Source organism: Anarrhichthys ocellatus, unplaced genomic scaffold, assembly GCF_004355925.1.
Source record: "Anarrhichthys ocellatus isolate YVR2014 unplaced genomic scaffold, GSC_Weel_1.0 scaffold1, whole genome shotgun sequence".
NCBI classification, from domain to species: Eukaryota; Metazoa; Chordata; class Actinopteri; order Perciformes; family Anarhichadidae; genus Anarrhichthys; species Anarrhichthys ocellatus.
Genome location: NW_022280031.1, coordinates 14364157 through 14387981, shown reverse-complemented (window position 1 = coordinate 14387981; position 23825 = coordinate 14364157). Strand labels below are relative to the sequence as shown.

Here is a 23825-nt window from a genome sequence, read left to right as displayed (position 1 = left end):
CCTGCTGGGAGGACACGTTCTCGCTCTTCAGATCCGGGGTGAGTGCATGTGTTGCGACCCCCGCTGTAAGCACAGACCCAGTGAGGGGCGGTGAGCTGTCCTGCATATGGGCTCGATGGTCCCGGTGGAATCACAGCACCGCCTGCCCACCAGTCAGGCCCACCTGCTCCTCAGCGGAGCCAACCGAACCCCATCCCCATGCTGGCTACACTTCCTGTTGTACACGCACGCAAAAAACACCAAGCTGCTCGAAAAATGAAAAAAACAAACGTCATTCGCATTTCAGCCAATGCTTAAATTGTTCGAGGCATTCATGCATGTTTCACACCCTCAGTGTGATCACATTTGTCCTTCTCAAAGGGAAACAGAACCCGGTCCAAACCTTTGCTGGACCGGCGCTGCACTCCAACTCTGCTCCAGTTACTGTTCTGTATGTAGCCCAGCGTTATGTAATTAATCCATGCAGTAAGTTTCTTCTTTCATTTTTTTACTTTCAGTTGAAGCGTCATCGAGTGAGAGCTAAAATAACTTGCTCTCAGAACTTGTAATTTGAGGGGGAAAACATGCTTAAAACCAGGAAAGTAGAAGAGAGAGGAAAAAGAGCTGATGCCTGCCTCCCAACTATTTTATATCCACTCAGCAAAAAGCTCAGGCAGGACGTGTAAATCATGCACACTCCTTCACCAGATTATCATCTGATCCCAAAACACAACAGCGATGTTCAACTCATCAAACAAAGCTGTCAACACCTCCTTCGTTTTGTCCCTTATTTATTCAGTCGCTTGCCTCCATATAGAAGGAAAGTCTGTTGTTCGAAATGGCTCAACATGTAAAACTACAGCATATGCTATGCGTGTTTGTTTTGTCTCTAATGATCAAAGCCATTTTCATACAGATTTCCTACCAACACATCATGTATGTACCTCCGTTTTGCATATTTTGATCGATATTGTATCGATATCGTGGGATGAGAATAGATATCGTCTTCGTAATATGGCACAAGTGTTGTGTTTTCCTGGCTTTAAAGGATTTTTTTTTTACATCTAAGTGTATAAACCAGACTATTCTAGCTGTTTTAATATTTGCCTTTAACCACTTAGTTATTATATCTACATCACTGATGTTTATTCCTCAAAATGATCATTGTGTAAACATTTTGTGAAAGCACCAATAGTCAACCCTAAGTTCTATCCTCAATGATCCTATTGACTTTGGCAACTTCTAGTGCCTGAAACTCCATCTGGTGCCACCACGAGGTCGATTTTTTTGGTTTTGGGTGAAAAAGCAGCCCTCTCATTCATTCAAACGGCGCCTGTCCGTCAGCTGTTTTGTCATATGTGACATGTGTGGCTGTTCTCGTTTTATCTTCATGACGACAATGTTCCTGGCAGAAACACCGTGCAACTGTGCAGGCACAATAAAGCCAGTCTGAACTGACTGACTCATTTAAATCCATGTCTGCAGCACAAATGCGCACTGGGACAATCGGAGTCGTAACACCGGATGAGCACGGGTGGTTGGTCCTCTGGTGCATGCTCGGCCTTGCTCGCACAAGTTAATGTGGCAGGAAGACCAGCCTCACCGCTTTACAAAAAAAACCTACTATCCACCACAAAGCTGCACTCGTGCACTTCATTTCATCCCACATGAATGGGAAAAAAAGCCCATCTCTGAGGCCTTTTCTCCAGTCAATAGTAGCAGTCTGCGCCTAAATATACTTTCCTCCGTTTCCTTGCATTGTCTAGGCAGCGATACAGTTAATCTGCTCTTGGTGTGCTTTATGAGGGGAGAGCAAGAGAGAGAGAGAGACTCACATACAACCACGCTGAGAGAGTGAGCAGGGAGGAGTGGCGAGGAGCCAGGTGACTCAGAACATGTGACGGGGGGGGGGGGGGCAGTGCGGTGGGAGGTGGTGAGATGAATGACTGAGGTGTGAATCCTTGTCGCTAATGGAGGCATCCACCTCCACCGAGCTCATTTCCTGCGGAGCATGTGATGAGCTCATCTCCAGCCCCTTCAGCCTTTTGAGCCCCGTGTTTTAAACGGTCCTCTGGGGATTTCTACTCGGCACACAATCTCACCACAAGCACCAGAGAAACTGCTACAAGTGTAATAACCACCAGTATTTTTCAGCTTTTAATGCGCCGCCTGGATGGAAGGCAGCTCGGGCTCTTTTTCCCTTTATGTAAAAATGTTAAACGCTTCCTCTGCACACTTCACCGGATAATCTGACCATTCTCTGCGCCTGTTGTTAGTTGCCTTGGTTACAAAGTCCTTCAGTGTGGCATCATAGTACAGTACCGTCTCTGCTCAATGCAGAAAGAAGCATCATTTGCTTTGGGAGGAGGGTTTATGTTGTAAGCTGCGTATTGCTAAATTTAGAAGGCGTTTTTCTTTTTGCTCCACGAGGTTTGTTTATGTCTTCAAACAGCAAGTGGAGATAAAACATTCATGTGCATTACTGCAGGGGATCAGTGTTACTATTGTGTCTTTCACGCGAGAGGAGTAGGGAATGGTTGTTTTGAATGATTTTTATTGGATGAGCTCATTAAAGTCTGCCACCTGTTCCCTCAGCCCAGTTTCCCTCCTCCTTGCGTGTTGACGAAGATTTCGCAAAACGGATCTCATTCAATGTGAAATTGCTACATGTCATTAAAGCCAAATTTTCAGTCTAATTAATGAATCACCTTCAGGGGAGAAACGTAAACTGTTTTCTGGTTCTTGTAAACGATATCTTGCCTCAGACACAACACACACACACACACACACAGACATAGTGAGAACGTGCCCTGGGCTTTAGCAGTAGTAGTCTGCTGTACTAGTGTACACTGTACATCTGGAGATCTTTACAGGCGACCAGAGGACTTGTGTTGTGACAGACTGGCTACGAAAGGTCTGAGCCTTGTGTCAAAAAGCTTTATAGTAATGTTTTGGTTCACTCTCACTGCTGTCATAGCATCCATTTCAACAGCAGCAGGCAGCTTTTTTTTCCATAGAAGAAGCTCTACAACCCTACTGTACATTACCTGCTCAGCACCAAACAGAAAGCAGACCCAGTTAAGAGACTAGCTGGTGAACATAGCGGAGCTTTTCCCAGCCAAAAAAATGGATATTTTCCTCAGGAGTTGGTAGAAAAAAAACACAGAGCTAAAGAAAACGGAGAATATTAGACTACTAACATTCATCAGGGGGACTGAAACACAACTCCAAATGAATGATAATGTTGCTCCGTATCTGCTGGATGAGCTAACAAGTCCTAACTGTACAACCACTCCAGCACCAACATTAAAGGCGATGACATGTCAATGTTCACAACTCGTTTCCGCTTCCTCCAGGGGCCAAAGAAAAAAAATTACTGTTGTTTTAATGTCCATTTATACTGAGCCAATAAAGATCCTGCCAGATGCCCATAAATATTCTTCGTTGTGCACAAAATTAAACAGTTAAATCATTTGGTTTTATTTGCAAATAACAATAACATAACGTACTGTGAGCGATCAAACCTGCTGAGCACATGGGATTTATTTGTGTTCTTTATAAGAAAAAAAAAAAAAGACTCTATTTTGCTCCCTCTGTCGAGGCAGACCATAAAGATTTCGGATTTAATCGTATACTGTCTGTACAGAAGTTGCCTGCTCTATTACCAAGCCCCTTCTCCCCGTCCTCCTCCACTGTTGTACCTTTTAAAATTGCAAACGAGCAAAGCTGAGCTTGTCATCCTGCTTAAAGTCCAGCTCAAAACCAGAAGGAAAAAAAAACACGGATCATGACGCCTGTTCAACCTTCCAACGTGCTTCCCTGTCAAGATGTTCAAAAACAGTGGAGCGAGCCATAACTGCACGTTGAAGCCGGAGCGCCATTAACTCATGGTTCAAGGGTCAACTCAAAGCACATCTACACCTGCGTGTCTCCACGGTGACAAACTACCGAAAGCATGAGGGGGAGCAGCATCGATCGTAGTCTTCAAGGTCTGTCATGCAACTTTAATGAAAATAGATTTGCCCTGTCCTTCACCTGCGCAGCATGAAGGCCAGTACAACATGTAGAGGAGATATTAAACAAGACCGAGAATTCAATAACAGGACTGACACATGAAACATGACAAACAGAACTGGAAGATCTCATTTATATCCCCCCCCCCCCCCCCCTCCCAACCTCAGAAAATAATAACATTTTCTACATTACATCTACAGTAGCTTGCGTTTGTTTCGCACTTCCAGACATTTCATCAGTTTCTTGTTTCATAGAGCAGAAGCACGCCGCAGAGTCGATGCATAAAATGTCACCTGAGAAATTACCTCGCACACTCAAATGCCATCTTATTTCTTTCAGGACGCAGTCAGCAAACAGCACAAATCAAAAATGATACCTTCCGACAATCGACTAGCCTTTATCGTGTCAACCCCGTTACCTATACCGCGGCTGTGAAGGAGAAAGTGACAGTGCAGGCAGCTGGGGTGACAAAGTAAGTGCTCCACATAGGAGGCCCATTGCTTTTAATGCACAGTGGAGAGGCGAAGGATGTGCCGGATGAAGACCGCGGTAACGTCACTGCATGCCTTTGCGTAAGCGACTGGCTCACAAGATGAAAATGTCTACAGTGGCAGCATGAATCAATGTTGAGGTGAAATATTAATCCACTTCCATTTAAAATTCCCCTTCAAATGTTGCATTTGTGGATGCTCGGCAGGGTGGCTCTTTGAAGCTGCATGGCGCCAACTAAAGATGAGGTTTGAGGCCAGAAAACTCTCCTGTTTGATTTTTTTCTTTTTTTAGTGGACGTTTCCACTCTCTTAATCATGATTGATGACTTTGACTTGATTAATTTTTTTAATTGACACTAATTGTTGCCTTCTCTTAAACGGTACAGGCAGCGCCACGTGTCATTAAAACATAACTCGTGTCGTACAACCCTGACTGATGACAGAGTCGGTGTCAGCGACTTGTTCCCAGATGCCTGCGACAAGAAGCAAGGAGCCAGAACAGAGACTGATTCAACCGCTGGCTCTCCGGTAGAGGATGTTCACTGACACAATTTGTTTGTTTATTTACCATATTTTATTGTAAATTTCAATATGTTTCTATTTTTAAATCATGTCTTGTATTTTGCATTGTGTTGATTATTTAATTTTATGCACCATCCACCTAGTCAAATTCCTTGTATGTGCAACATACTTTGGCAATTAAACGGTTCTGATTCCGATTGTGAGAAGGTGTTTGAGGTCTTTAAAAAGGAACCAATTGTACACATTAAAGTTAGAGTACTACTACATATGTGAAAAGAGTCGTATAAAGCCTTTTGTGGCTGCAGGGGGCACTGCAAAACGTAATTATAAATTAGCAATGTCACGTGAGTCAGTTACAAGTTTGAAACTGACAACAACCTGGGGATGTGGAGTAAGAAAGAAGTTTAGCTTACCAGACCTCTGCAGCACGCTCCTCATCTCTGCTTGAGGCTAATGGAGCTCGAGGCTGCCAGCTGCCATTAGCTGCTTTTAGCATTGCGCAACTGAATGTTCGACACTTTGGTACCAAGTCGTGACACGTTTTTCTACAGTGAGCTGAGCTCCAGGACGCTGCACTCACGCACTGAATCAGGCAGACGGACAACGGGAAAAACAAACAAACAAACCCTGCGGAATGGCAGGACGGTGCAACGAAACACCTATGACAAAAAATACATGAAATAAAAGTATTTCATGTATTTTGAAGTTACAAATGTAGCTATAAAATGCAGCTTTATCTTAACATGATGATGCATTTGCATAATTCCATTTGAATGCAATGTCGTCCCGTATTCCCGGAAACGATAGAAAATGTCCCTGCTTGTGCTACATTGTGAACAAAAAGATCCGTGTAGAATTTGGTAGGCGGACAGCTAATAACGTTAGCTGTTAGCAGCTGACCAGTCATTCTCTGCTATATAACGGAGCTAACTGCTAATGTAACAGAGGTTAATTTGGGTTCCATCATGATGCATTCAAACTCTAATCAATAAATATGTGTTTCGGACGAAGTGTAATTATTAAGTTATCATGATGTGTTCAAATGTAATCTTGTAAGTTGTATCTTTTAGCGAGAAACAAAAGAGTGTATTAAAGCACAAGAGATGTATTTATTTTTTGTTTTTAACCGTGGTTTTGAGAATCATGGAATTTGACTGGTATTGGTATCGACTAATACATTTCTGGCATTGTGATTAAAAAGAAACCGGCAGAGAACCGCTCACTATGCATGAATGAACTCGTATAAGGATGTTGACAAACCAACCACTAATGTATGTGTAGTGTTTACTTTTAATGCATCCATCATCTCTCTCACGAATGGGAGCCTCGTCTCTTTCATGTTGAGTTTAGCAGCCCAACCGTCAGATGTTGCGTGACACGACTGCTACAGGTATCACTGCAGGATTTATTCACTGTAGTATTCCTCTCATTTCACCCTCACTCACAGCACAATATTGATCCACTGACTGTAAGAGCACACACACAGCTATTAATGTGTTGCTGCAGTTAGTCTCGGACTTTGTGCCATCACTTATTTCTGCTTGGTGGCTTCAGTCATGTGAGGCCTGGGTTGGATGGACGGACAGCAGCGACGGTAAAACTGGAGAAGCGTCAAATGGAGCCCATCAACCAAAATATCCAGCACTGAATCAGAGGTAATGGTGGTAGCTGTAAACACCTGCAGTACTGAATGTCGACGTGATCGATTTTGTTAGTTTACAGGTTGCGTTTGCTCTGCTAGAACCGATATTCAAGGCATCATATTCCTATTTGCTTGACATCACAATTATGAGGCAGAATACATCTGCAGGCTGTTTGGAAAGGAGAAAGCGTGTATCGTGTTATGTTATTTTATGTTTGGCTGTTGAGTGTAGAAAAGACATACAAAAAATATATCATTTATATATAGATATAAAAATATATATGGCAAAAAGGGTTAAATGAAGTCAATACAACATTCAGCCTCTGCAGTGGCTGAGTTTCCACACGCTTTTGATTCCCCTCTTCAAAGCGAGAGACTACACCCACAGTCCACACACTACAGTTCTCATGAAAGGAGACAGTCCCATCTTGTTACACTCGAGGGATGTTGTCTCTGACTTAAGTCATTAAACTCCCCCCACTCTTGTAGAATTCAGGTCCCTCACTCATACTCAAAGGCCCTCTACTCTTATTTTCACTAACTCTGGCGACAATATAATCAAACGCCACATTGGGAGCATCTCTGGCACTCCAACAATGTCAGCAGCGGTGCCTCCACTCAGTGACAATTCCTTTGCTTCTGTGTCAAAATGTGTACTTTGCTCTCCACATATCCTCTCAGGCTGACAGGTTAAAGTTAGGCACACAAATGGCATCGCTGCATCCACAGTCTCCGCTTGTTGGATATAAATGAAAAGTAGTATCTCAGGTGTTGGATAATCTCTCTGGCTCTCCACATGATATCTGCGCTGCAGTATATGCCAATTTATGCCTCAATATTGCTGCTCAGTGTGTGGTTTTGATCTAGTGCGTGTACTCAGCATAGTATACTTATGACAATGTGTAGGAGCACGCGTAAAGTTAGTTGCGTGGCCCTTGCACAACAACATTAGTGTCTGAGGACTCTCAAAGCACCCATAACATTTTTCACGAGCACAAAGGAAGCCACATGCAAGAAAGAGGAAAAGTGTAATATCTTAAAGACAAAGGATACTTGCGCAGTGCAATGTGCATTGCATACAGAGAACCACAGGACTAGTGAAGGCAGAAAGTAAAAAACAACATTGATTGGTGCAGTAGAGGAAAGCATGGAATTATCAGACTTTTCAGAAATTGATCCCACGGCTATTTTATACAGGAGCTCCTTGTTTCCATTAATTTGCAACGTCACTGTTACCCCTATTATTTCACCAGTATTAGCACATTTTTTTGTCTGCAGTCGCCTTTTTTAAAGCAATCTCAAGGCTTCTCTGTTGTGCCAGCGGCTCACACAGAGAGCAGATGCAACACATAGTTCGAGTGACTCTCCCTGCGGATCAAATTGTGTGCAAATTGCGAGGCTCTGTGGCAGTCTGATGCGCATTTCTTGTAGCTGCTGCAGGCCACGGGGACACATCGGGTCCACCGCAGGTCTGGACCTGTTCTGGGACTGAACAAATCATTACTGTACATACAGCTCAGTGGTTACCCTGAGTGCATCCCTCATCTTAAATTGCCTTAAAGACGTGACATATGGATGACTGGCATCAACCTATAAGGTAGAAATGCTCCCCTAGTGGGGTTTTTCCCACCCCTGGGTAAATCTGAGTTTGTGGCTCAGCTAGCTTGTTGTTACATAAGGTACATACCTGAATTTCGATCTAAATGGTGGATTAATAATAATGAATGTCAAGAGGCAGATTGAATCTCGATTAGGCCAGTCTAAGTCTTATTAAATCCTAGAACTAAATGTCAGAGTGCCGGCTCTCTAATGTTCTTCTGAGGCAGGGAGCATGCAGGAGTTCAGAGAGATTAGTGTCAGTGTCTCGCAGGCTGTTACAGTGAAAGCCTTATCTATTCACTGCATGCTGGTGGTAGCAGGAGTTCTTCCTTATGAACTGGAGCTGTTGCAGAATGCAAAACACTGATTATGGCACATTTAATTTGAACGTGTAAAAAGGTCATCAGTGCGTGTGTTTTGTATAACAAAAGAAATTAACCTCAGAAATTGTCAATAGAAAAGACGCATTATAAGTGGGGTGAGAAGGGTATTCAATTCCCATTAAGGTCATAATTAGATATCCTGCATTTATATTTAAAAGTCTTGTATCGTCAGCCGCTGTTGAGCAGTGAGGTTGCCCTGTTTTAAAGCCGAAAAGCTCCTTTTCAGGAGAAAAGGGAAAAAAACACAATGTCAGAGAACATTACCGACCTTTGACATGATGGTGCCTGTATGGGTTTTCGCATTAAAAGTTTTCCCCGTGGGAGGCTCAACATAAGTCACTGAAAATGATCGTTGTGTGTTTGAATGTCGCTCAAGTGTTTGTGGCATCAGCATCCCCACAGAGTTGCAGCATCAGCACTTACACAGATGCGTGCCTGTGGAGCCGGTGAAGACTTAATGCTGTCGGCTATAAACTCCTGGGATATAAGAAATAAAAGAGTCTTATTGCTGTAGGAATTCAGGATGCTGAGGAGCTACGATGTTTCTATTCATTCTTGCAGTCATGCTGCAACTATAAAGTTTGCCAAGTACCAATAACAAAAACAAAGAAAACTCACTGGTGTCAATTTGTCTCAATTACAAGAAATGCTTTTGGGGATGTCTCTAGTTTACATTTACAACATTTTGTTGGAATGAAGTGTGTGAAAATAATGCATCTATATCTAAAAATAGATGTGTCTTCATCCTAATGGTGTAAATATCCTGTTTGTTTTACGCATTAGATCTAATGGTGGGTTGATTGACTCCAGGCATCAATCCATTTGATCTTCATTCTGCACAATATTATGTAACAAACTTAAATGGTTCGTTTTATAGACAGTCTTAGATACATCGATAACCTAGGGGGGGAAAGCATTTGAAGTCATCGCGTTTAATGCTTTTTTATCAGCATTCTGTTGCTGAGTTGATTCCGAAATCTGATCGAAAAAGAAAAAAAACATCCCAACTTACCTTGACAGCAAATTCCGCCTCTAAACGTAGGATCCAGTGACTGTCAAAGTCGAGTTTGTCCTCGGAGAACCCCCCTTACTCCTATTATACTAAATGACCCTGTGAAGTTGAGAGGAATGAAAGTACTTCTTCGTCAAATTCTTGCGCTCCTGCAGCCTGTAGTAGTACTGTACCATCTGTTGTGCCTGCGCGCGTCGAGCTCTGCGCGGTGAGGCGGAGAGGCGAGGTCCAGTGTCCAGAGCGTACAGCGGATAGGACAGGACAGCAGGAGAAGGGTCAGAGACAATCTGAGCGCGTTCAAGTCCTAGCCCACTGTGTTTTATCCTCCGCAGAATCAGCGCGCGACGTGCAGCCCTCGGGCTCTCGCTGATGGTGAAGGATGCACCTGTACGCTCGCGCTCACTTTCCCCACCATTTTAACCTGTGCGGTAAAACGAGGATTAAATTTCCATTCACACTACGGAGTGTCTATTTGCACCCGGCCAAGTTGAATGTGCAACTTAATTTAGCAATAGTTAGCTAGTCGAAAGGCTTTCTTGATAGTAATAGGAGACGTTTAAAGAGCGACAAAGTGCATGCAGGGAGGAGGTTGTGGTGGAGAAATGGGTCAAACTTAGAACTTCCACCCAGGAGATGGGGAGAAGCCTATTTTCTCACATGACTTGTAATTTTATTTTATTTTATTTTATAATAATCATACATTCTATTTGAATAGCGCTTTAAAAAGGTACTCAAAGGATCTTTACATGGTAAAAAATAGAAACAATGAAAGCAATAACAACATAAACAAGGCAGAGAGAGATGACATTATAACAGTAATGAACAAAACAAAAACATACATAACCAGCATCATGGTTTAAAGCAGATTTAAGATTTTTAGTTTTCAGTCACACTTTGGTTAAAACTACTTGGTTCGGTTTAGAAAAAAGTACACAATAGTACACACATACAGTGTGCAAATAGCATAGTTGGCTACAAACACCTGCTGTTGATAGCATCTGCCCAAGTTGCAAGAATCATACCTAAAAAGAAGAATTTTAATGTGAATGTTTGCACAAACTGGACATTATAGTTTGCTTGATTTCCCTTTTACCCATACATTAACAGGCTTCCTGCAATTCTATATGACTCACTCCACAGCCTGTGTTAGGTGATAGACTAGGATATAAATGCAGCCCTGGAGAGCAGCTCAACATGGGGCTGGCTGAGTGGTTAAAGTGCCCTAGTTGTTTCTCTCACTATGTGCAGTAACAGTTACACTTAATCATATCAACAATGAAGGGAGTACAACAACAGGTACAGTATATAAAAGGCATACAAGTCTGCAAAATGGAGAGATGCAGGGAAGGGCAGGGGAATAAGTTTACATGTGTTGACAAAAAGCAGCTGGCCGAATCAGAGGCTGCTGCTCTGTAGGCTGGACTTAAAGAATTAATTTATCTGATTGGCAAATTTAATAATGAGATACGCGTTTGCAGAACTGTTTATGTAAGATTGTTGTGCCAGATCACTCTGACTTGCTTTGATGGTTGGTTCATTCCAAACTACAGAAAGAGAAAAAATGTGGGAAAGGAAAAAGATTTTCTTATTCAACCCTACATGTGCAGATAGATGCATGGCCAGATATCTGATGGTATACCAGGTGGTGCCTGAAGAAACTTTTTTTTAAATCAACGGAAACATCTCTTTCCAGAAAAGGTGCCTGAATGTTACCCTGGATATACAAGTTGCACACCTTTTTTCTACTATTTTCATGGAGGAAGTACATCAATTAGAGCCAGTGCTGGTGTGGTGGAATAAATCTCAGTGATGGATATCTCAAAACTTGGGCAAATATAACCCAAATCAGCATGGCTCAAGTCCAAGCTGTACGTGAGAATATATGTTTTTTTCTGTAATTCAGGTGAATCAACCCGAAACTGTCATTTCAAGCATCTGCAGCCCGCCTCTGATTGTCCTTGGACATGAAATGATGCTCTAACATTCTGTGATTTATCCAAACCCCTCAAGGGTCCACATCTACACACATCTTAAATGAAGCATAAAGGGAAACATATAGATGATAGGGAGAGAAAACAGTGGATGCTCATTAATTGAGATACTCAGGGAGCAGATGTTTTTTTCCTCAATGTGACAGAATGCTGTACGATGCCCCACATATGTGCGGAGGGATGAAATCAAAGATGCTATATAGAAACACACTAAGGTTTTCCAATAACAGATCTAAATGCATTATAAATTGCCAAGTCTTTGTTTTGAAATTGTGTCCCTAACAAGCTTAGAATAGCTCAAAAGTTTAAAAAACCGTCTCTATTCCAGACAGAAGTGCATCCCTCCTCCAAACACTGCTGCCCCCTCACCCACATGTGCTGAAATCTGCTGAGGCAGGTGGAGATGGAGCCTCCCACCCGGGACGAGTATTTTTGGCGGGGCACAGACAGAGCGTTGACCCCGGTGTCACTGGGTGCCATCTGCAACCACAAAGAGAAGCCAAGCTGCCATCCTGGCCATTTACAGCACGCTCCAACTGGGATCGTGCTCGTTCAGCTGCTCACGATGGGCTCGCCAGGCTTGGTGAGCATCGTAGCGTATCCAACTCATCCTTTTCAAAGGGGACCAAGTTGGAAGGAGTTGTTAAACTTCTGCTTTCTTGCTTTAAGTTAGAAAAGAAGATCAACACACGTTTTTGGTCGTTATCTCTCGTATCACGTGCATGTCATTTTTTATCTTTACAAAACATAACAATTGAAGTAGTTCATTTTTTGGGACTGTGAACTTTCAAGTGAACTAGTTGATTTGAATCCATGTGAACCTTAACTTTGAGCTACAGCTTTTGTGATGTGTGAACATCACCAATACTGATGGTGTCAATCATTTCATCTAACTTTAAACAAGAAACCAAATAGCTTTTGTTGAACTATTTCTTAAAATACTAACAATTGAATCTTAATCAGTCTCTGTCAAAAGTTGTTACTAAGCTCACCTGTTTCAACAGATCTTAATATGACTTTAAGTAGCCTACTGACTCTAGTCAACCTCCAGTTTGGTTGCATAAATCAGAACAGTCTATACTCATTCGGGAAGCAAAGGGAGTAAACGTGTGATGGGACAATGGCATTTATATGGGGTTTATGATAATGCACTGCAATTTAAGCAGTAAATGCACCTCTCAATGCTCTCTTCCCACAAGACGAGCTTCAATGTACAGCGGACTGGCAGAATTGTAACAAGCGTGAAACACGGCAAGATTAGCAACGCCCAAGTGCTCGGGAACAGTTGAAAAGTGCTCACGGAGCGATGTCTGATGTGTTCAGCGCTTGCAGTCAGTCACTTTGTCTCCTGTCACGACTATATCAGTGATGTAATGAAGCAAGCAGTAGTTACTGCACAACGTCGGCTCAGCTGTCACCGGGATGACGTGCGCAGGGCTTACCGACAGTTCCTCGTCGTGTCTCGCAGGACAACCTGTGATGCCTGTGGATGGAGCGCACTCTCTGTGGCCGCATGGTCCGAGGCTGTGATGTGTGTGTTTTGTCTCCTGTCCATCCTCAGAGTGTACGCACATAGCTCTTTGTGTTTCCTCACAAGGAGATTCTGGTCTGTTTACATTCTGCAGTCCAGCACATTATACGTGCTGTTCATTTTTACCTGAAAATGGTGTTTCTTTTTCTTTTTCTGTTCCCACCAACCATCTTCCCAATGCTTCTTTTGTTTGTGTTTTATTTGAAAGCGTCCCCGGTACTCTTGGTCACAGACAGGCTGTGTTGTTTCACTGCAAGCGCCTGATATCACAACGACATCCATGGCCTTGTAGCATCACAGCGCACGAGCTGGAGTTGCTATAGCAACCGGTGATGAGAGGGGTTATTTTTTCTGTGTTTGTGAACATATTGAGGAGGTGATGGGGAAAAGATGATTTTATAATCAGTCGCCAGCTGGATAGCATTTGGTACTTACCAACAGTGCTGGAATTTTTACTAAGTACATTTACACAAGAACTGTACAGTGTTGTACTTGGGTATTTCCAGTTTATTCTACTTAAAGAAGTATATCACTACTGGAAAGATGTTCTTTTCATAATACTAGGTAGATGCAGTAGAAAGGCACACACATTTTATAAATTGGTGCTTCATGACCAGAGAAAAAGGGCTGGCTTTATTTTAATTTTTTTGCACGAAGGTAGTGCGGCCGCTTCCTCGTCCAAACGCCGCAAGTCCCTCCGCACTCTATTCTGTCTCATATGTCTCAGAACATTACACAATGACCCTCTTTTTGTGGAAGCAGGCATGCAAAAGTACTCGAACAACAGCCCAGAAATGCCAACTTTTGTTGGCAAATGAGCAGGGAGCTCATTGTAACGATACAAAGCTGGGTTGAAAACTGGAAATGTTTCCGTTTAACGTTAGTTCGAGACAATAGTGTTTTCTCCTCTTACTTAAGTTAAACATCTGACTTCTTCTTCCACCACTGCTCACCACCACCGTATCACCAGGCTTTAAAAATGATACAGCCTTTTGTTGTTCCCTTGTTACGGAAACGTGCCAGAAATAAAATGTGCCCCTCCTCTTTTGGTGACCATCCGTGAACGGCTGGTTCCTCTGGCAGAAGCCCACTGCATGACGGCATCTCCCGAATCAAGCTTTTCAAGAGGACCCCTCCTGAGATGTGAAATCATGAAGGGAACAGCGTGATTTGATATCGGCCGTACAGAGGGAGTGCTGCTGCCACTTTAAAAAGGCCCGGAGGCATCAGCAGCAAAATGAGGATTACAATATGTAGTAAATGTATGTTAAAGGGGGTTTACTTTATGACAACTGACACACGCAGAACGTTATTTAACAGTAAAAGAGTTTATTTAAGAATGTTTTTAACTGATAAATGTCGGTGTGTGTATGTGTCTCTTAGAGACGTCATCACTGTCTCTCAGCTTTGACATGTTTTGAGGCTTCATTCTCACCAATTAGCTGTATAGTCTTTCTTTCCCCTTTTCTCTCTCTCTCTCTCTCTCTCTCTCTGTCAGCATACAGAAACTTGTATCATTATTCCTGGGAGAAAAGGCTGTATGAAGAGTTTATATGATCGCATGACACGGACGTTGTTATTGCGAGTCACATCTATCCTGAGGAAGGGTGAATGTTTCCCCATTACAGCCCATCACAGCACTCAGAGGCCTCTTTAAAGCCTGCAGATTCATCCACTTCCCCCTTGGCGTGACTTTTTTAGCATCCAGAATCATAGCCAGCAGTGAAATTGAAATTAAAATTAGAACAACAGAGAGGCTGCAGATAGTATGATCTGTTTTATATATAAAATACATCAGAAGAGAGTGCTCTTGAACTAAAATAACCCCTAACATTTTCAGTAAAGGAACTAAATATGAGAGTGGTTAGTGTACTGTATGGCTGAGCTCATGACGTATATTGTTTTCCCTGTTATGAAGTTGCAGTGAATACAACAGCAAAGACTTTAATTGACTGTGTTTCAACTGGTGTTAAAATGTAAAATAGAAATGTAGGGCGTTTCTTTTATATCTTTTTAGTCCTTTAAATGAATTCGACATGCCAACTCTTCAATGTCTCTGAACGCTGAACAAACCCCAGAGTGTCCCAGCACATCTAGTATTTCCTCAGAAACAAAGAGATTCTAACTTCGGATAAATGATGAATATGTGGAACTGTAATATTAGATTGGGACAAAAGAGTTTAGTTACGCTGAAACAAAATGCTGATCAAAGAAAGTATTACAAACCGTTCCTCTCTTTTAAAGACGATTACCCTCCAGAAGGTGAATGTGTTTCTATTGAACTTAAGTGCTGGAGCTCAGTGGATTTTTCATTGCGGGAATTCGGCCAAGTGGAAGAGCTTTTCAAATGTCTTCATGTCTGTTTATTTATAGCAGGTACTGTATATTAGTACTTGCCAAGATTCCCTGTGCTATTTCTGGCTCTCCTGAAATAACACTGTGAGCTCATTTCTGTCTGTTCGGACGTAGTTTAGATTATATGAATGAATACCCGCGGTCACTGTCCACAGATTTACTTCTGCACTATCTGTAACAGAGAGAAAGACTGTAAGTGAAAATTATTAATCTACGCTAATAACATCAACAATTATTTGTTTTATTGCAGAGAAGATTTGAAGGATGAGAAGATTGACACCACCCTTACACTTGTATAACGTGATGCTACAGAGACAGTTAGCTTAGCTTAGCATAAAGACTGGAAACAGAGGGAAACAGCCTTTTCTCTGTCCGAAGGTAACAAAATCTGCCTACCAGCACATCTAAAGCTCACAAATTAACGCAGTCTTGTCGTCTTGTGAGTCATCACTGTGAAGTTAATGGCCGAGACATATTGCCGCACATGACCCCTCGTAAAATATGTTTTACATTGTAGATCTTGTACAGATTGAACAAACGAGATATGTATCAGTTACTATGCAAGGTGTGCCGGGAGGCAGATTTTCTTTCATTCCTCACATATGAGGTCCACTTCACTGTGGCAGACAGCACAGCAACCTCCAGCTATATAGATGTATACGTATATATATATAATATATATACGTTAGCTAAGATAAGGAGGCTAGATGAGTCACGTCTAGATTTTGAACTCTCCCCTGCAATTTTGCTGAGCTACTGTAAAAGTCATGCAGTATCTCGTGCCAGGCTCTTGGGTCCATCTGCCAGACTGAGATCAGAAGGATGCCAACATTGTTGTAATCCTCTCGTGTGCAAGGAAGTAAAAAGACAAAGATGCTTATTATATTATATACATATTACATCATATTGATTTTCACTCAGTGACCAAATAAAGGCTTTACACACAATCCTTTATTACAACCGTTTTAATGACCAAACGCTTCGATTATCATTGCTGAGCAGCCTGAATGCACACAGTAACCACCCTGGGTACACACACATGAGCCCTTACTACTCATCATCTGCTGTTCTGGTCATGTAACCCGGCCCCAGTCCACCAACTTTCTCAATCCTGCGCGGTTAGTTCAATGATTTGAGCAGATCTGCCGAGATCACAAACTCTTCCATGCTCCCCATCCTCTTACTCCAACGTGAATTTGCAGAGTTCCTTTGAAAGGGTTTGTCTGTGAGGAGGAAGTGGTGTTTATGGCTGGGAGGCGACCTTACGCAGGGTCTATGGCAAAGAACAGCTCAGCCATGTGGTAATGTTTGCTTCTCGCTGCCAAAGCACTGCTCAAGGCAGAGGAACACGTGTAGCTGTCACTTCCTGGCCTCACAGCTTCATCCATCAATGGAAGACATCAAGAGGTCAGGTGTACCAAGTGTTTGTGGTTGGGAAGCCAGTGAGGGATCATGTTCTTCTTATTGCATTGGCAGGCAGTCAGACCAAAATCAGCCCTGCATTGGTGGGGGCGTGCTGATTCAGGTACAGGTGAGACACGAATTATGATCAATGAAGTTTGAGTAACAGATCCATGAGTTTGCAGGCTTCTCAGATACCAAAACACTGGACATGTTTTATACTTAGTCACGACAATCGCGAGTTAGACAATATATATATACGGTGGTGACGTTAAGTATTCAAACAGCATTTGTAAATGTGGTTACATTTTTCTGCTCGACAACCCTGCGTTGTTTTTAACACATTTGATTTAATGTAGCAAAGCCGGCGAGCTCATTCAGCCAGCCGACTTGAGCTCACCACTCTGCTTATGGCATACTTGTCTCACTGTAACATATATCCAACGCACCCGTTTGATCATGGCGATGCATTAAAGTTGTCAGTGCTCTGCTCACCCTTTTTGGTGACGCTCTGCTCACCTGACAGCTCTGCTGACACTTGCCTCAACTGCCATTGTTCATGTAGTATAAGCCCAACCTTCACCGAAGCATCCAACTGTGAGTCTAGGGAGGGAAGTCTTCATCGTCCCTCCCCACTCCCTGCTTTGCTGTGATTGATGCTTCCTTGGGGGAGTGAGGAAATCAGAGCATTTTACATTCGCAAAATAATACATTCCACATAAGATAGCTTTGGCAATATATTTGAACAGAATTGTAGTTCGCTGATAGAGTATAGGCATCTTTTGTTCCAATTATAATGAATTCAGGTGGTGAAAGTGGGGAGGTGTCACTAATCATGTTCATTATAGATTAAAATATAAAACTCTGAAAAGAGAACTACGAGGACATGACACTTATTGTAAGTCATGCTCAGTGGGCTGTGTGATGGCAGCATTTTAATAAAAAGTCTAAGTTTAACTTTGAGGGAAGGTCCAACTTAAATCTGACTAACAACGTACAGAGTTTAATCAGCGCACAACCTCCAACCAAACCTGTCGTCAAACTCTGGTACATGCAGCTACTATACTGTATGCAGAAAGTCTGCTGCATGACAGCCAACACACCTGAGGCCATGTTTGAATTTAAAGGTAAGTGATCTGAGTTGCTCTATACTGTGAACTACTTTTGAATCACAGCCGCATCGCCAACAGAGGTGGTTCACCGACGGATGGTTTCCATGACAACGTTATTTGATAAGCCCTCTCGAAGCGATCAAAAGTGAGGAATAAAAAGCCACCTACTCAATAAGTCATAGACAGTTGAGAGCAACTCTATCACTGCTTTGTGCAATTTGGACGTCAGTTTTTGACGAATGACGGAGGCTTCTTCAGGTGGAGGGCAATTGTGTCTTTGTGAATCAAAGTCCAATTGCGTGCGGTGTGCACAGCGTTCATATCAAGGTGCTGCGACTAATGCGCTGTCGAAATAGATGGAATCAGAGTGAATGACAGCAATGTGTGGTGAACGATAGTCCGCTCGGCAGAAATGTGATGATGAATGGGTCGGTTAAGCTCGTAAGATGGAAAAGTAATTCCAAAAAGTACATTCTTTCAAAACATCTTATCTTTTATTTATTTATTACAGTAAATGCAATGATCACAGATTGGATGACACAACTTTACTGATGCAACCATGGCAACCTGGAGAGTAGGACCCAGCATCTTGATGGGCTGTCGCCGCTGCGACTAGGCAGCCTGGTTGCATAATGCTCTCAACCTTGGCTTTGATGTGTTCCTCTTTATATCTTTGTACCTGCAGTGAATGTTCACGTAATGTGTTTTAGACAGATACAAACAAATGCTGGCATTTAATGGTGAGAGTGGTGAAAGTGATACAGGAGAGCCTGAAGGGGGAAACCGCGATCAACCGCGGTTTCCACTTCGTAAAGGAAATAGTCTGCATATAAAATTGGCCTTCCCTTGGTATGTCAATCAAGTTATCCATCCATTGTACACAGACCACAGCAAGATAACAGTGAAAACAATTAGCCCACAAATTAACAGCCAGTTTTCAATCTGCATGTGTGTGTGTGTGTGTGTGTGTGTGTGTGTGTGTGTGTGTGTGTGTTCAGGGTGGATTAGCCCCAAAACTTAGCAAACTACTTCCAGCAGACTTGAGCAGCAGAGAGAGTTTAGCTTCTGTCAAAGCCATCTGGTGCTCCTTTAATAAAATGTTTGAACTGAGTCACATTTTTTTCTTCCAACTGCTCTCTCCGTTTACGCAATGCCGTGCGGCACATAGAAGAGAGAACAGCGGTATGAGGAGAACAAGTTGTGTGGATGTATGTGTGTGTGTGTGGGGGGGGGGGTGTGTGTGTGAGAGAGAGCTGGTGGCAGTGGGTGGGTGGGTGTTGTGGGATGGGGATGCAGAGAATTAGAGTAGAAATGTCACTTTAAAATGCATCGCCTTCCCTCTAACACATGACTGTCACTTCACCCATTTGAAATCTGATTTCCATTTCCTTCCCGGTTAGAGACACTGCATGGATTTCATAATAAAGCGTGTGATGAATCACGATAAAAGACAGCCACATTTACATGCTTTCAAGGAGTCTATTAAAAAGTTGCAGACTAATGGTGACAAATTGCACGTTTTCTGCGATTCAAAGGTTTTACCGCGATGATTACTTCTGTTTTTCAGCAACGTAGGCAAAATTTCTTCCTTGGATTTATTGAGTCAATATACACAGCAAGCTATGGGAGATGCAGTTATTAAGAGGCAAGCCTCACTGTGTGTGTGTGTGTGTGTGTGTGTGTGTGTGTGTTGGAGCAGAGACAAGGGGTGAGAGGGAAACAGAGAGCAGAGGAGCTGACCTAAGAGGAGGACACTTTCTCTGCTCTTAATTACCAGCAATTCCGGAGAGAGAAAAGATCAGTTGGTTCATCTGCGCCGCAAGCACTGTGGCTTCTTCTCTTGCTCCACAGACCCGCCTTCTCCAGTCCACTCAGCACCACGGAAGAAACGCACCCTCAGCCCTTTGTGACGTCCACATTTAATGATGCTCCTATTGGAAAAATAGGATTCGTCACCAACTTCCAGGATTATATTCATGAATATTTCAGTGGCGTGCGAGGTATGTGCCATGGCCTGGAATCAGGGAAGGCAAACTGGATCAGCACTTTATCCCCATCGTCTTCCAATGACGCTGCAGCAGCTGGAGAACCGACCCGACTGGTTCGCAGCTGTCATCCGTCTCAGTGATGGGGGAACATTGGACGGATGTCATGGAGAGTGATTGGCGATTTTATTCACAGTGATTAGGGGGTCGAAAATGATTCCCACATGTGGAGTTGGATTATCAACACTTGCTACACCACTACTTCTTATCTTTAGCATGCCACGGTGCCTAATGAGTCTCATTAGAAAGCAGTTAACAGTAAAACACATGAATATGTGTGCGCAGATTGTTGCAGGATGCATTTCAGCTTACTCCGGATGCTCCAATATGTGTTGCGCAACAAGGACAGTGCGACACATATTTCACACTTAAACAAATTCAATATGGCCCTAAGTGGAATCAGTCTGCGGACAAATTGCACTGAAGATAATGTATCAAATAAAAGGCTAAATCCAATTTCACAAACACATCCCCTTGAGGTACGATTCAGATAGCTTGACTACTGATCCTTACTGGCTTGTGCACACACACACGCACACACACACTCACACACAGAGAAAGAGAAGAAAGAGGCAGCAATCCCTTATTGTATTCCTACAGATATCAGGGAAATTGAATTTTTAAGAAAGCAAGCATCTTTCATTTTACCACAACCCGTCTAACAATGCTTGCTCACAATGGGATCTATAAATGCACATCGTCCGATAGCAGCCAGGCATGCTGAGGCCATTATTCCATCTGTAAACTTGTATTGGCTTGTTAATCCCAATCACATTGAGTTTGGAGCAGGAAGAAAGGAGATTACATCCCACGGGTCTCCTAGGTCACACACTTAACTATGCAATGTATATCTATGCATTTCTTAATATACAATGTTCCAGTCTCACCGAAAGCTGTCCCTGTAAATGACAGCGAATATAAACTGGATATTTTTGCCAAATTGACGTTGATAGAGATACCTGATAACGGAAATATCCGTACCCACAGGGCAGATGTATAGCCTTCCTATAGCAAGTCTGGTGGATACATTCTTGTCAATTAAAGCCCATTCTCATTACACATCTGCTAGTAATCCGCATGAGTCAGAGGAAACCTATCTTAACCACTTTGCATTCTCAGCGATTGTTCCGTCCAGCAGAAGTCCAAGATGTTTACCTTATGTCACCAGACTGTACAGTAAAACTCCAAACTCCCTCCGGGGTCTCAGTGAGATAGGGCAGCTCTCCAAAATACAGAAGGCCTTTAGTGCAGGACCTGGCAGCGGGCGAGAATATGGAGAGTTAAAAACGATCAACCCGCCAAGAAAGACAGATAAAGTGTTCGGAAACGGTGAAAAACCTACGGATTATGTTTGTTTTCTGCAAAATGTTTATTGCCGATAGTTTTCAGATGTTCATCCTGCATGTGTATGTTTTCTAAAGGTTAGGAAAAGACATCATGGGAAAAAGAAGTAAAAAGTGCCAATGTGAGTAAAAGCCTAATAACGAACGATTGGAGAGATCACTATATGAACGTTATAGCTCCAGGAAATGTAGAGAAGGTCAGGTAAACACCATTTACCAACCTTTTCAATTCTCATGTAACGGTCTTGTAATGTTCTCATTGTAATGTCCCGTTAAGTGAATGAAGCACATAGTCAGTGACTACGAATCTTTGACCTGAACTGAACAAAACGTAACGACCAAGCAAAGTGACTCGTGATTAACTCCTCTAAGGCTGACTTTCTCAGCTACCATTAATGTTGGATCATAGTGGGTCGTATTGCTGGTCGGTCACACACATTGCAATCCTTCACATAGAATTGCTTTTTTGATTGTTGTGTAAAAAAAAAGCTTTGTCTGCTATAGTATTTCCATTTGTCACCGGAGAGTACAATCATAAGGTCATCGCATTTCCTGCCTTTCATGCTGAACATAATTATTGATGTCTTGAGCCTGGCGGCTTGCGCACTGTTCCTTCATGTGCTAAGTGACGCTTGTGGCATCACATCTCCGCTCAGTAGAAAGATGAATCACTGAGAGCAGAGACTGTAGCCCCAGGGGGCTGAGAGCACAATGCGCTCGGTTAGCAAAAGCCCCAGGGTGAGCAGTGTCAGTCACCAACCCCCCACAGAGAGCCACTGGACCTCAGAAGGCTCCCCACTGGGAACATTAGAGGAACAGGCCTCGTGGCTACACACTCACTCGCACCTTTACTCGTGGAGGAGGGAGAGTGATTATTGTCAAGGTTTTGCAAAAATGGTTTTGGTTCATTCGTAACTATACATTCATGCTGTAAGTTATTACTACAAATCATCACTTTTTCTTTTTTTTAAGAAATCAAACGCTGCCTCTCTGTGTTCTCTCGACCTTGATTGCCTCATGATCTTCTAATGAACAGCTACACTGAACAATAATGCAGGTTGTGCAACAGCATTGTTATTACACATTCTTCAGGGAAACATCGTCCATTATCCAGCATCTCTTTCTATTGCTCTGCTCTTTTCTTCGTCTATTGCTGCCACGAGCCAACGCCAACATCACCTCGCTTGTCTTTCTGACCCCTTGCTCCCTCGCAGAATCTATATTAAGCCTCACAACAAATACAGATTCACTACTGTTCTGCTGATAATGTGACCCAGTTGACTTGTGTTTTGCTTTTGTTTTTCGTCCTCTGGACACGAATGCTGTTTATCCCTTCAGGCTGCAGCTGCTCAATGGCTGGTGTCGGTGGTGGAGGGGAAAAAAAACTACGCAGCTCTCTTCAAACATATTTTTGCGCACAGCACTAGTCACATGACGTGTTCTGTTGAATCACCATTCGTCTTGCATTGCTCAACATTGGGCAGAGGCAGATCTTGACTTACCTTTGCCCGGCAGCTGGATTCTCGCAATGTTAAGAGATCATACGAGAATCACTGGATCACTTGTCCCATGAAAGTCTGTCTGGTCAAGAGATGCGTTTGTGTCCTGCAAGCCAGAGCACGGACCAATCAGCGTCCTGCTGGCAGCTAGAGCCGTGGTTTAGGTGTGTGAGACGGCTCAGAGAGGTGACTGACAAAAATGGCAGCACTTGAAGAGGTCAGCATAGATGCTGCAATAGCATCGGTTCCACACTGGAGAGTATTTCTTCATTGACAGAAGAGCAAAAAAAAACGGCACTGATGGAAAAGATGTTTTCGCTCTTTTCCAAACTGCTTCCACTGATGGCTTCTCAGATGGTTCTGTGTAACAAACCATCTGGCAGGTCAGGTTAGATCATGGCAGCACACTGAACATATTGGTGTAAACATTAAGCAACAAGTGAACACAAACATTGCAAATGTCTCAATGTTTCGACCATCAGGAATGCAAGAAAGCCAGCAAATACCACCCCGCCCAGAGATGCTGACCATGAAATTTTAATGCCTGCGCTCACGTGGAGTGTTATCGTTTTACCACGGAGGCAAAAAAAAAGGGAAGAGCTGATGAAAAAGATTAAGGTTATAGTGTGGGATGTTGTGTTTGTGTAATCATCACATTTTGATACGTGTTAATGGAATATTATTCAACCTTCTCTTCAAAGCCCATTGCACTAGTGCATAAACATAATCAATTGAGCTGGAGACGTACAGTGCAGACACACCAAACCATAAAGGAGCATCTTAACTCCTTCATCCAACTCTGTGAAATAATAAGCTTAAAGCTGTTAACATGTAAACTGCAAGGATTTATAATGAGGTAAACACAAGAGGCTCCAGATCTGTGGTAGAAAAAACCGCATCCTGCCT

The 23825-nt window shown here is 42.8% G+C and overlaps 1 protein-coding gene across 1 annotated transcript in view; it reads right to left on the bottom strand.

The window, feature by feature from the left end:
• The window catches only part of LOC116386819 (caM kinase-like vesicle-associated protein), a 35001-nt gene extending 24834 nt beyond the window's left edge, over positions 1 to 10167 (bottom strand). Inside the window, exon 1 of the mRNA XM_031853371.1 lies at positions 9643 to 10167. The gene's annotated coding sequence lies outside the window, so the exon portion shown is untranslated. The remainder of the gene's footprint in view (positions 1 to 9642) is intronic.
• Between the last annotated feature and the right edge of the window lie 13658 nt (positions 10168 to 23825).